We start from the raw sequence: 13,910 nt of genomic DNA, 5'->3' as shown, positions 1-13,910 counted from the left end.
ATCTGCAGGGCAAAACCAGTGCCCTCACCTGACCAGGGAATTAAGTGCACACTCTGGCCTGATTTGGGTTCCCAAACAATGAACTATACAGGCTCTGGGTCCTGTCCGGAGCCAGGTCCTATACAAGCTCTGATTCTCTGCCAGGAAACTAATTCATAGCCCCATGTACTACTACTACTGAATATAATACCCAGTAAAGTCTGGAGGAAGAGCCCAATTATTCACATATGCAGATACCAATGTAAGGAATCAAGGATCACAAAAATTAGGCAAATATGACACCACCAAAGGAAAGTAATAAAACTCCAATAACTGACCTTAAAAAAAATGAAGATCTGGGCTTCCCTGGTGGCGCAGTGGTTGAGAGTCCGTCTGCCGATGCAGGGGACACGGGTTCGTGCCCCAGTCCGGGGAAATCCCACATGCCGCGGAGCGACTGGGCCCGTGAGCCATGGCCGCTGAGCCTGTGCGTCCGGAGCCTGTGCTCCGCAACGGGAGAGGCCACAACAGTGAGAGGCCCGTGTACCGCAAAAAAAAAAAAAAAAAAAAAGTAAGAAGTTTAGCTATAAACCCTGGCCCTCTTTTTTATTGATCTCCTATTTTAATTTCTTAAAATAAAATCCATGGCCTTTTGAGTCAAACTGTCTCTTTAATTTCAGATTTAAAGATAACAAATCTCTTTTTAAATGGAATATTGGCACACAGACACCACACAGTCTGGCTTATTACAACTGTTCTCTGTTGGTGAAGTGGCACATTTGCAATCCCCACCATAGCAATCTTCACCATTTCACAGAATATCATTCAATTGTACATCCCTAGGTGAGCAACAAGAATGCGTACTTGAGCTCAGGAGCAAAGCGTTTGTGGGGAAATCCTAGGTCAGAACCCCTAAAAGGGGAGACTAACTTGAGGATGCCCAAATAACCTGAGGTTTACCTTGGCCACCTCCCCTGGCTTTCTGACTGCCTGTGGGAAAAGTCTCTCTGGAAACTCTTTTGAGGTTATTGGGGGAATCCTAGGACAAACACACTGCTTGCTTTTGCAGGAGGACTTGCCCCATACCCTACCCAGCTAGGTGTCTCACAACCTAGCTGGACTAAAAAACCTTCAAGAAAAACGGGATAGACTGACATTTGCATTTCTACTTCCACCTATTCTTATGCACAAAATATGTAGGTAGAGCCCTCTTTCTCACACCCCAATAGATTCTGCTGTCCTTGAAACCCATCTGGTAGCTGCAGTGACTACAATGAAGGGAGTTATCGGAAACCATATTGGTACTGGGCTTAAAGGATTTTTCATGCCATGCATTTTGGGGAAGGACACAGATAACAGTCCAAACGTGGTATAAGGCAATGCCCTTTCTGGGTCCTTGAAAAATCAGTCACGGAACACAGGTGGTGGACAGGAGCTAACAAGAGCTGGTTTGTTAATGAGCACAGCATCCCCGGGGGGGGGGATCAATGAAATGATTGACAAGAGAAGATGGTAAATGAAGGGAGAAGTGGGGACAAGTGCTGCTCAACCCAAGCTGAACTCCAGGAGGTAAATTTCTCCTCTAATTTGAGATTCTTTCTAAAGGTTCAGTATTGAAGTGGATGTTTGACGTTGAAATGTGCAGACCCATTCTGATAACTGGAAAGGGAGGAGGCTGAGGAACGCAAAAGGAGAAGGAAGATTTCCGATTACTTCTCCAGGCTGCTGACAAGAACCTGCTGCTCGCAAACCACAAATTAACCAAGCGAAGGTTGAAGGTAGCAACGTAAAAGTGCAACTCAAATTATTTTACATTCGGAATCCTCTTCAATATCTAAGCGAGTGTAGCACAGCAATGGTTGATTATCTTAAGATTACAGAGGCTGACCGCCTTCTTTGTTTGCCCAGTAACACCGCTCCTCCAATAATCTCAAGCACTTGGCTGATTAACATTTCAATTTCAGTTGTTGCTCCTTTTCCCATTGCAGAAGGCGGCAGGGATATTCCCCTTCTTCCCTCTGTATTACAAACCCCATTACTAACCAAGCAGAAAGCACCGCGCAGTGTGGCCGAGGCTAATAATAGCCGGGCTGCTTACCTTCTCCGGAGGGATCGAATCAGCGCATGTCCCCGGCGCCGGCTGCCCCGGGGCCGCAGTGCCGCCGCGCCGGGTCTGTGTGTGGTCAACTCGGCCGGCCCCCACCCCACCTGCCAGCTGCAGCAGCTGCTCCCGGCGCTGAGCTCCGGCCGCCGGAAGTCATCCCCCGCCCCTGGCCGGATCGCCACATTCCGCACCAGCCGCGGGGGGAGAGGGGCCTCTCCCGGCTGCGGGCACCGGCTCCTGGAAACTGCGCTCAACGATCGCTACCCTTCCCGGTTGTAGGGTTATTTTCTAGGAATGCTTTTACAGAAGAAGCATCGCCGGCTGGTGGACCGAGAGAGAAGAGCCAGAGTGACTTTCCCTGCAGAGCGCCTTTCCTCTGAGCGCTCCCCTGTCACTCCCGCGGCATGGACGGCTCCATTCCGCTGTGTGGGTTTTCCACCCTCTTCATCTTCCTTATCTGTATTGTTCATTTCGCTGAATTTGAGTGGGATTAGCTCTTAAGATATCATTCAAACACTCCGAAAATATTTTAAATTGGCGACTAGTTTTTCTAAGCCCCTTGTAGCGAGCTCCACTTCCCCCCTTACACACACACAGTTACTCGCACGTACACACCCAGCCAAACCACTCACAATTAGGAAAGCTGGGACCTCTCGCCCTCTTGCCTACGTAATGAAACAGGAAACTCCCAAAGGAGTGGGGAAGTAGGACCGGCTAGCGAAAGCACTCGAGGAAAGAGAGAGGGGTCGCCCCAAGATTTGGTTGCTGTTTAGTGGTGTCCTTAGTGGACAGATGTTCCCCCTCTAACCCCCTGGCCTCGCCCCAAGTGGAATGGCTGGTCTGGTGACAGCTGTAACATTTGAAAACAAAGAAGCTGAAGCCACATTAACAGATGGCTGCATCTCTTTCTTTCCCGAAGGATTGATCAGAATTGGCTTTAAGAATCATATTAGCATATACGTATATAATAAGCCCTTTCCTTCTCTCTTTAAATTGGCACCAGCTATTAACAGGTTTCTCTCTCTCTCTTTCATCTTCCTCCCTCCCTCCTTCCCTCTGTCCCTCTCCTAAGCTGACCAGATCATCAGTTTCCGGATTTAAGGGGGAAAAAAGGCCAAGGATGTGCTCTCTTTACAGCTGAACCAGGGTTTATTTTCCCAGTGTTGAGCCATTCCCAAGTAGAGAGGCTCTTTGACACTAGGGTTCTCTGTGAGTGAACTTCTCACATTCAGCTTGCTTTTGGAATTGCCCATCACTAGGTCCAGGCCAGTTTTATCCTTGGATTTGTCCAGCAACCTAAACAGTATAATTGCACAAGGCCAAGGCAGTACTTTTACTCTAGGAAGCCTTCCCAACTCTCTGTTTAGCAGTTCCAAAATTAGGAGGTAGTGTAGCAAACAGTTTCAACAAGGCTCAGTAAGAATTCTTGACCCTAGAATGCGGGCTTTTTAAAAGCTGGAACAACCTAATTCATCTCTCTGTGTTTCACTTTCATAAAATTAGACCTCACCAAAGAGCAGGGGATTCTTAATATGTATCAAAGTGTATGTGGAATCTGGATGGGAATATTACATCTTTAATTTCACTAACCTCTAACTGCAATTTAGTATTTAGCATGTCCTTTAAATCTAAATGCAGACAACAAACCACAATAATATTAAGAGTACCTGTGACTATATCCCCAGCAGATATCACAGACAATTTCCTAAGGCAGTTTTATAGATATCTCAAAGTATCACTACTCTGATGTCACAATCAAATCATCATTACCTTTTTTCTTTTATCTAATAGACTATATCTATTTTAGAATGGTTTTAGATATACAGAAAAATTAAGGGGATAATACAGAGTTCTTATATATCTCATTCCCAATTTCCTCTATTATTGACACCGTACACTAGTGTGGTACCTTTTTTACAATTAATGAGCCAATATTAATACAATAATATTAACCAGAGTCTGTACTTTATTCAGATTCCCTTGGCTTTTGCCTAGTGTCCTTAATTCCATTTCAGGCTTCCATCCAGGACACCACATTACATTTAGTTATCAAGCCCCCTTAGGCTCCTCTGGGCTGTGGTAGTTTCTCAGGCTTTTCTTGTTTTTGATAACCTTGACAGTTTTTTATTTATTTATTTATTTATTTATTTATTTATTTATTTATTTTTGGCTGTGTTGGGTGTTCGTTGCTGCGCGCGGGCTTTCTCTAGTTGCGGAGAGCGGGGGTTACTCTTCGTTGCAGTGCACCGGCCTCTGATTGAAGTGGCCTCTCTCGCTGTGGAGCACGGGCTGTAGGCGCCTGGGCCTCCGTAGTTGCAGCACATGGGCTCAGTAGTTGTGGCTCACGGGCTTAGTTGCTCCCTGGCATGTGGGATCTTCCCAGGCCAGTGCTCGAACCCGTGTCCCCTGCATTGGCAGGTGGACTCTCAACCACTGCGCCACCAGGGAAGCCCCAACTTTGACGGTTTTGAGGAGCAGTGATCAAGTGTTTTGTAGCATACCTCACTAATGTAAACTGTCCAATGCTTTTCTCATGGTAAGACTGGGATTATGGTTTATTGGGAGGACAACCAGATAAAGTGCCTTTTTTATAACATCTTATCAAGGGTACATGCTATCAACATGATTTGACTGTTGATGTTGACCTTGATAACCTGGCTGAGGTCGTGTCTCAGATTTCTCCACTGAAAAGTCACTCCTCCACCCCTTCCACACTACACTTGTTGGAAGGAAGTCACTATGTGAAGCACAGACCCAAAGAGTGGAGAGTTATGATCCACCTCCTTGAGGACAGAGTATGTACATAAAGTATTTGGAATTCTTCCACGCAGCGTTGTCTATTTCCCCCCAAATATTAATTTATTCAATTATTGATATTTATTTATATCAGTATAGACTCGTGGATATCTATTTTATCCTTTGGGTTATAATCCAATACTACTTTATTTTGTTGTTTGAATTGTTCCAGCTTTGGCCATTGGGAGCTTTTGCTTTTGGCGCCTGTGCTCCTTTGACATACTCCCTTTGGGGTGTGTGAGTTTGTGTGTGTCTGTGTATCTGTGTGTATATGTGTTTAGCATGCATGTTTGTGTGTGTGTTTAACACTTCCTGACTTTCTGGTACCACAAGGTGCTCCAGGCTCATTTTGTGTATTTCCTGCCCCAGTCCTAGAATCAGTCATTTCTCTGAGGAGCCCTGATTCCTTTTATTGGAGAGTCACCTGAAGGGGCCACTGTTCTTACTGCGGCCTCCATGTCCAAGGCCCAGCAGGTGTTCATTCCATTCAGCTGGATATGAACGGGCCTTCTTGTTCTTGGGCCATCATGTCTTGAGCTGATATGGGCTCAGGTCCTTCTCATGGGTGTCGGTGTGGCCGAGAGCCGAGCTGTGAGCACATGGGAGCTGGGGCGGGGATTTGGGGCGGGCAGGGGTCCCAGAGAGGGTCCAGGATGCCTTCAAGATGCCTTCCCCCTTCTGAGGCAGCCCCTACCCATGGAGGGCCCAGGAGCTTCCAAGGTGGTGGGTGCTGTTTGTGCGGCCCTGGTTGTCCTGGTGCGGGTGCATCTTGTTGCTAGGGGCTTGTTTAAAAAAGAAATTAACTTGAAAACACAGTGGCTGAGATACTCATTTATTCTTTATGATCACATGGGTGGCTGAGTGAAATTTTTATTTTGGAAGTTCACCAAATGAGTTGGGAGGTTCCTCAGACTTGGAAGTTCATCACTAGGAACCCTCAGTGGCATTTGAAGATGGGGCGGGGCAAGGAGGCATTGGTCCCTTCCTTCTCAAACTTGGAGTAACCATCTCCCTTGCCAAGCACTTGGCTGGGACAGGCCTAGGACCTGCTCAGTGGCAGTGCCTGGCCAGGAGCTGCAGGAAGCCTCAGTCAAGGGGCTTCATGAAACTTCTTTGCTCAGGGAACTCTTCCAGCTGAGCACCTGCATGTTTGTAAACTACTTTGGAACAGAGATCCCCTGCACTCCTTCTGTAGCGGGTGTAACTTTGAACAAGGTTAGCCCTGACTGGAGGTGCTATTATACTTAAGCTACAGAGAAGGGGATTTTAATCCTGGGGAGCCTTGCAGCGACTCAGAACCCTCACCTTGTTTAGGCCTCACTGGGCATGGCTCAACAGTGGTGAGGGTGCTTTGTTGCCACAGTGACTTGTAAATGTTGCTGTGGTGATGCTTCTGTGAGGTGATGCTATGGTACAACCATAATGAATTTGGGATATATGTGCTGTGAGTCATAGGACCATGCTGCAGGGACCATGTGCACATCTTGCTTAGACTGGGTGACCAAGGGCACATGGCTTCCCACTTTTAGAAGGGCCAAAAGTAGCAATGATGGCAAAGCCTGATGGTTAGGATCCCCGTGTATCTATTTATCTCCCCACCTCCTTTGCCCTCAAGGGTCACCCTCCTGTGGGTCGTGGTTAGAACAGTCTTTGAGAAGCTCCAAGTGACACGGAGCCTCTACCCCATAGCTGGTGGCCATGGGTATCTTGGGCAGTCGGGGTGGGCGTCCTTCAGGGTTATTACTGGCCTGGGTAAGGTCACACTAGCGTAAGGTCTTGGGGGGCCTTAGCTGAGGGGAATTGAGATCTTTGCCATAAAAGGCTCCGGGGTTGGGGGAAGGGTAGATGGACCTAGTTTGGGAAAAGAAACTTTCAAATTGGACATGGGGGTTCTTAAGGTAGCCCTTCCATTCCTCCATGGATCCCCTCCCACGGAGCTTTTAGGGAAGGCTGATTGGACCAGAGAAGTCCAATGGTGTAACCAGCAGGGCTCACCTCTTAAAATTTCCTACATTTCAGGCCTGAGATTCAGGCTGGTCTGAAAGTCTTGGCATCTTTTGGTTAAAGGGATTTTTCCAGCCTTTCTCTGTGCTAAGCCCGGCCCGTGATTATGAAGCCCACCCTGGAGGGAGGCTAGCAATAACATTCCCACTTTACAAGTGAAGGGGGCCAAGTTGTAAAGCGGCGCCATTCCTGCCCGACTGTTTAAGAGGGTCACAGAGCAGCCCGAGTGAGAGTTGCAGCACGCCGTCTTCACCGGGCCTGCGGTAGCCTGGGCTGCATCACCTGTAAGCACAGGCCAGGAGTTTGGGGTTTCTCCTGCTGCCACGACAGGAGACCCTCGCGGTTGTGGTGATTCCACCATTCCGGCAAGAGTAGATGGGGATCTCTCCCACCTTGGGATACCCTTGGAGAAAAGCTAAGTGTGTTCCACCATTGAGAACACAGGTCAGGCTAGCCCAGGCCAGGGTGAGGTTCATCCCCACAACTGGCTGCCATTAAATGCTGGGAATGCCCCCCAAGAGAGGCTGATCAGGGGACCAGCCGGCTGGGCCGAGGTGGGAGTGATACTTGAAGTGGTCTAGGGAGAGGAGGAGGAATGCGAGCAGCATGTGAGGGGTGTGTCCATGATTTCATCTAGAAAAACGGGCTGTGGGAGCTTAGCTCAGGTGTTAACGAAATACCAAACTCATACACCCACCCCCACCCCCGGCCGGTGATGGACACAGGGTCATCTTCGGGGAACTCTTTAACAGCACAGTGATCATTATGGAATTATTTGTGTGTTAGAAACAATGTGACTAGCAAAGCAGTTGAACTGTTTCTTTGGCTAGAGCAAAAGTGAGGAGAGATGTTAGGCTGGGGTGATTGGAGGAAAAGCCCCAAGTGGATGCTAGATTGAGCAGGGGGGCAGGAGCAACACAGGCGGAGCTGGGGTGTGAGCAGTTCAGCCCTGCCCGCCACCCCCCCACCCCCCACTCCCCATGAAGGGGGTTGGAGTCTTGTCTTTGAAATGTCCTTAGATGCTTGTTGCCTGGGAAGGAAGGCGTGGAGACGTGCCAGGTGGGTGACTGGTGTCACTGAGGGCCTTCTTCCTAGACAGGAAATAGGAGCAGCCCCTCGATGGCAGTGAAATGCTTTTCCCCCCACGGGTGTGGAAAGAGGACAGAAGGACTTGTAGCAATCTGGTTGAGTTCTTTGAAATTGCCCTTGACCCTTGTGTGTGCACCAGGAAGCCTTTCCTTTCCCTTTGCCAGGCTCCTCTTGCCTTGGTCTCCCCAGCTTCCCAGCCTCCCACCATTCTTTCCCTACCCTTTTTCTTCACCCTCGCCCCTGCTGACCCAAGTGAACATTGGTGCTATGTCTGTGCAGATGGCAGTTGGGGGCTATTTGGTCTCTTGATGACATCAGCCTTTTTTGTTGACTAGCAGCTGTTTCCATAGTCATTTGTAGCTCTGCCCTGATTGGTTGGATCTTACTGTGAGGTCACTCACCCCCCCTTGTAGCTCTGCCCTGATTGGTTGGATCTTACTGTGAGGTCACTCACCCCCCCTTTAAAAGTAAGCCACCTTGGAGAGTTAAGCAGTTAGGGAGTGATCTCACATGCCTATAGACGGATGGTGTAGATGCCTCACCTTGACCCTTGAAGGATGGATTGTGAGTGGGCTACGCGCCTCATTTTCTGCTTTCTTTGCTGGTTGTGTTCAGCTGTCCTTCCTTTGGGACGTCTTTCTGAGGGTTTTGTGCTTCCGGCGTGTGAGGCCCCTGGTCTCCAAAGGGGGGTGGTCTGTTGGTAGCAGATTGCCTTGGGCGTGGGGGTCCTGCCTGCTCCTGGTGACCTTTGTTCCCTCCTTTCCGGGTTGTCTCCCCTCCCCTAGGGGAGTGTTTTGATGGAAGCAAACCTGACCGCTTTGAAGCCCCAGAAGACAGTGATCTTCCTGAGGACATGGACACGGAGCCCCCCAGAGAGTCCCCCGCCGACCAGGCGGCCCCGGACGCGTCACGCAGCCCCACCCTCCGGCTGAACAGAAAGCGCAAGGTCTCTGGCGATAGGAACCACACTGAGACCACTGTGCTCCCGGAGGACTCTCTGCTGAAAGCCAAGCGGAGACGGGTCTCCAAAGGTGAGCTCGGTTTGGCTTCGGGCCCGCAGGGCACCCTACGGAAGTCCTGGAGCGGAGCAGTGGAAAGTTCCAGTCCCACCCTGGATCCCTGGGGGGAGCCACTCACACCTCCCCACCCCCCAACCACATCCCACCCCCCACCCCCCCAAAGCCAGGTGGCGGGGCTGGAGCCCAAAGGTGGCCAAAGGCAAATAGGCCCCCTCCCGAGACTTGGTGACAAGTTCCAGCCAACACAGTGACCACACCCCTCCCCTCCCCCACCCCTGTTAGTGATGTGTAAGACAGTTTGTTCCCCCCCCCCGCCCTGGGGGGCTTCTTCATTAATTTGTAGTTATTTCTCCATTAGCTGACTGGCCTGAGAGGGAAATGACAAACAGTTCCTCTAACCACTTAGAAGAGCCACATTATAGTGAGCTGACCAACCTGAGGTGTGCATTGAATTAACAGGGCTCCATCCGAGAAAGCAGCGCCGCTTGCTGCACCTTAGAGGACGGCGGGAGCAGAGAGCAAACCTGGCCGGCAGGGCAGGAAGGAAGTGACCCAGGCGGTTCAGCCTGCGGTCACCCCCCAGGGCAATAACATCTCCGAAGAGAAACCTGGCAGGAAAAGGGCAGAGGCCAAAAGCAACAGCAGCTGGTTGGAGGAGTCCCTTAAATGCAGTGACAATGAACAAGGTACGCACGGGGCGGGGGGCGCTCCTGGAGGGTGGATCACCCGCCCTCTGTGGGAAACGGCCCTGGAGGGGACCTGAGCGCCATCCAAGTTGACAAGAGTAGCGTGTGGCGAGCGGGGAGTTTTCTTCATGAGGTCCTTTCAGCCTGCACACTTCCTTATGGAATGGACAGTGAGGCGGGAGCTCGACTTCCTGGGCTGCTCCTCATCACCCAGCCCGCGGCTGGGCAGGAAGGGAAGTCTTGGGTGACCCCGGGCGCTTGTCAGTGCCCTCATTCCAGCCTCAGGCTGTCCCCAGTCGCCCTGTCCCGAGCACCCAGGCCCCCCACGGGTGGGGACGGGAGCGCACGAAGGGCTGGCTTCTGCCCTGTCTTGCGGCCCTTTGAAGCGACTTGCCATTTGGCGTTTCGTGGGTTAGCCTATTTGCCGGTTGAATGTGGGATGATTAAAATATTAGTGCTTTGAAAACATAATTGGTATATCTTTAAAAACTGAAGCTGCTCCAACGATCAGTGCTAACAATGGGCTTTTCTTTCCTCACCGGCTACAACTGTGTAACGCCCGCTGCTTCTCCCCCTGACAGATGTGCTGTGCATGGACGAAGAAATGGATCGGCAGCGTTGGCCCCTGCCGCAGCAATACACCGACAACAGCGAGAAACCATCCGGGAAGCGACCGTGCAAAACCAAGCATTTGATCCCTCAGGAGCCCAGGCGGGGCTTGCCGCTGCCAGGGGACTCCTAGGTGGACAATGCGGATGGCAAGGTACCTCTTGCCCCTGGCTCTCCCCCGCCCCCCGGGCCCGTGCAGGCACATCCCGCCTGCCTACTTCTCTGCTTCTGGGGACAAAGCTTTCCTTTTCCTGAACCCCTCCCCCCAAAACGTCCCTGCCCCTTCCTAGGGGACCTGTCTCCTGGGTGGCGGTGAAGTTTCCAGCGAGTAAAAATGCAACCCCTTCCTCGCGCCCCGCCTCCCCCATACAGAGAGGAGGAAAAGTGCTTTCCTCCACTCAGGTTTGTAACTCAGGGAGGAGGCGAACCAGGCGGGTGGTGGAAGGACAACCTGAAGTGTGTGCGCTGCCTGGTTTCGTGATAGGTGACCGTCCGGAGATTTTGCAAGCGGCCTGAGCCCAGTTCCGACTATGATCTTTCGCCGGCCAAGCAGGACCAGAAGCCCTTGGACCGTTTGCAGCAATTGTTACCAGCTTCCCACGCCTCGCAGCTGACATGGTCAAGCTCCCCTCCAGAGACCACCCAGTCCCGCCCGATGCCACCGGAAGCGCGGAGACTTATTGTCAATATGAACGCAGGTGAGACCCTCCTACAGCAGGCCTCCCGGCTTGGCTACAAGGTGAGCATCCTTGTGGGTGCCCCGGATCAGGATCCGCTGGCTGCTGCTCCTTGGGTGGGGGACACACTGGCTGGGGATGGGGGGCGTGTCTCAGAGCCCAGCCCCCTCCACGTGGCGGGCTGGGCTGGGTGTTCCAGCAGGGTGTTTGCGTTGGCCCCGCTCACACTGCGGGCTCTTTGGTGGCTTGTTCAGTCGTGGTGTGAAAAGAAAGGCAGGCCTCTCTGATGTTCCGTTCCCGTTCAGGCAGGCAGGCTGCTTCGGCCAGTCTGGCTCACTTATCTCTGATATAAAATCTGACCTAACCCAGGGCTTGGCGACCAGGGGAATTTTAATGAGCCCTTTTGGATTCTGAATAGCAAGAAGGAGAGTAGGAGAGTAGTTATTAGCTCTACTAACTTGTGCTGTTTGGGGCAGAGTGATGCCCCTGTGGGGTAGCGGGTGGGAAGTGTCTGTGCAGAGTAGGGGTGGAAGTGGGGCAGACCTGAGCAGTCTCTTTCTGAGAGGGCACGGGAGCCGAGGGTTGATGGGCGGGGAGCAGGGGTTGAGCCTTGCACAAAACTCCCTGTCCACACTGCTGTATCCCAACCCAGCACGGCTGATGACAGTGATGGCGTCTATTGCTAGAGCAACATAGAAAGATAGCTGATATCTGCCTAAGCCCGTGTGATCTGTAGTAACTCCTTTCACCCTGTTAACACCTTCACTTGGGAGTAACGCGTACTAGCCCACTCTCGGATGAGGAAACTGAGCCTCAGAGGGGTTAGCTGATACCCGTACAGGTAGCAATCCAGCAGTGCTCCACAGCCCACCACGCTCCTCAGCAAGACTGGCTCACACTGGAATTGCCCTTTTGACAGTTCAAAACCTCTGTGAGAGAGATGACTCTCTCTGCCCTGTGCAGTTCCCCCACCATACTTGTCAGTAGCAATTGTGATGTAATAGCCCACAGGGCAAAGGCATTTTTCTGTGCTGGCATCAGCCCTCTGGGAGTTGAATGGTGACAGTAAAACGCGGTGCAGCAGGCTGAGCGTGGAGGTGTGGCTGAGCACTGGGGTGGCAGGACCCAGGCTGGCCCGGAGCCCTGGCGCCCACACCCTCAGCCAGCTCTGTGCCCCTGTCCCCCGTCTCCCGTCGTGTCCCCCCACCCCGGTCCATAGTGCCGTGAGCCCTTGGAAGTGTGCCTGCCTTGGCCCTAAGGCATGACTGTGGGTGGGAAGTTGGAAGCACTAGGGCTATGCTTAGTTTGGGGGTGTTTTTTGTTGTTGTTGTGGGTTGAATGTGCTGTTGTTTATATCTACACGTCTCTTGGAGACCTCTCCATTAGCTAGAGAGCACTTTCTGGTAATTAGCGCAGTTACTTGCAGGTGAAGTCCAAGGAGCACCCAGTTGGTTTCCCAAGAGCTGAGAGCGGGCGCCTAGGAGGACAGAGCAGATGTTGCACATAGTGTTAAGCTAGACCCCCCGTGGTTGAGAAAATAGTCTCCTTGCTTCCAGCAAACGCTGGAGGTGGGGGGGAGACCCCTAACCCCAACTTTTGGGTTAGGGTTGAGAAAGTAGACTCCCGCTTCCAGCAAATGCTGGAGATGGGGGGGCAGGGTGCTGCTGCACCCACCGTGGAGGGCGGGGCTCCGAGCCCCACCTGTGAACTTGGCATCATTTCCAGCAGCCTCCCTTTGGGACCAGAGACGTCAAAAGACCCTCGTTGGTCCTCTAAGATAGTTTCCATTTTGGTTTGGTGGCTCTGAGGCCTGGACCAAGGGGCACTTGATCCATCCTTTTTTAGGCTACCTGGCCTTTGATTGCACAGGAAACCTTGGGAATGTTTAAGGTCGGATTTGTTTTTTTCTTCAAATGTAAATTTCAATATGTAGATTCCACAGATCACCAGTGTTGATGCTGAACATTGTGACAAGTAGATGAACGCTTTCAACTTTGATTTCTCTGGGCAGAAATTTCTGGGATTTCTCTGGGCAGAATTTTAAATGTTGGGATGATGGCCCAGTTGGGAGATGTGGCAGCTTCAACCTTTTCAAATTGAAGGACAGTTTGCTTAAGCAGATAAGGGTGTGGTTTGGGAGGGTTTTCCTGAAGTTTTGTCTTCAGCATTCTTGGTTATTTTCTTCTGCTTAGCCAAAGATACCATGTGCAGTATAAAGGCTGTCTGAGCTTTCTGTCATGATAATGTGGTTCTGGAAGTTTAGAAACACACTCTGGCTTCAGATCCGCGTTAAATAGATCACTTGCATGGCCAAAGACCTCAAACCTTTCCCTCCTGGGAAAAAGGCTTCTATTTCTTAGGCTAAAACGCTAGTGTGCAACCACATGCTTGTGCCTTTAGCGGTGATGGTTAAATTTTCTATGAACTGAATAAGTCATGTTTTTTAAAAAGTTAATGAGGCATTTAATTAACTCATAACGTCGGGGTTATGGCCTTTATGGTTACATTTTGTGGGTAACGGCATTCGGCTTATAGCCGCTGAACAGAGAGCTGTCCGACAAAAGCAGTTTGACTTTGCTCGGGAATGGCTGGGCTGCCCTTCAGACACTCCCGTTTATTTCTAGCGGAGAAAATAGACCAAGGAATGTGTTGCGTCGACAGACTCGCCCCGCCTCTTCACCTTTCAGTTAGAGAAAGTGTTGGTGGCGATGGTTGCCATCCATTTAGAGGCCATCACCCTCCTAGCTAGGAGAGTGTAGTTAGCCCACTTGACCCCCAACAGAGAAGGCCTGTGGGGTGCTCGTCACAGCTGGATTGCATCCCTCTAACTGGGGCCCTCTTGGGCCTTTTGAATCTTCCCAGCTAACCAGGTACCAAAGACCTGAGTTATAGGTCTAGTACTTCATGTTAATTGAACTTGGGGTTTAATATCTCTGGGCCTCAGTTT

At 51.1% G+C, this 13,910-nt stretch overlaps 1 long non-coding RNA gene and 1 pseudogene across 9 annotated transcripts in view; both read right to left on the bottom strand.

Annotated features, from left to right (window-relative positions):
• Window positions 1-2,245, bottom strand: part of LOC308610932 — a 95,101-nt gene extending 92,856 nt beyond the window's left edge. For 3 of the 8 annotated variants that reach the window (XR_014014702.1, XR_014014703.1, XR_014014704.1), the window contains exon 1: window positions 2,078-2,244. This is a non-coding gene — a long non-coding RNA (uncharacterized lncRNA). Of the gene's footprint in view, window positions 1-2,077 lie in introns of all 8 variants that reach the window. The other 5 variants (XR_014014705.1, XR_014014706.1, XR_014014701.1 and 2 more) reach the window with 4 other exon arrangements.
• Window positions 1-13,910, bottom strand: part of LOC308610914 (centrosomal protein of 78 kDa-like) — a 558,473-nt pseudogene that overhangs the window by 380,374 nt on the left and 164,189 nt on the right. The gene's annotated exons all lie outside the window — the stretch shown is intronic.

Source organism: Mesoplodon bidens (assembly GCF_964165515.1).
Source record: "Mesoplodon bidens genome assembly, contig: HAP1_SCAFFOLD_96, whole genome shotgun sequence".
Lineage (NCBI taxonomy): Eukaryota > Metazoa > Chordata > Mammalia > Artiodactyla > Ziphiidae > Mesoplodon > Mesoplodon bidens.
This window is presented reverse-complemented; position numbering and strand designations above follow the sequence as displayed.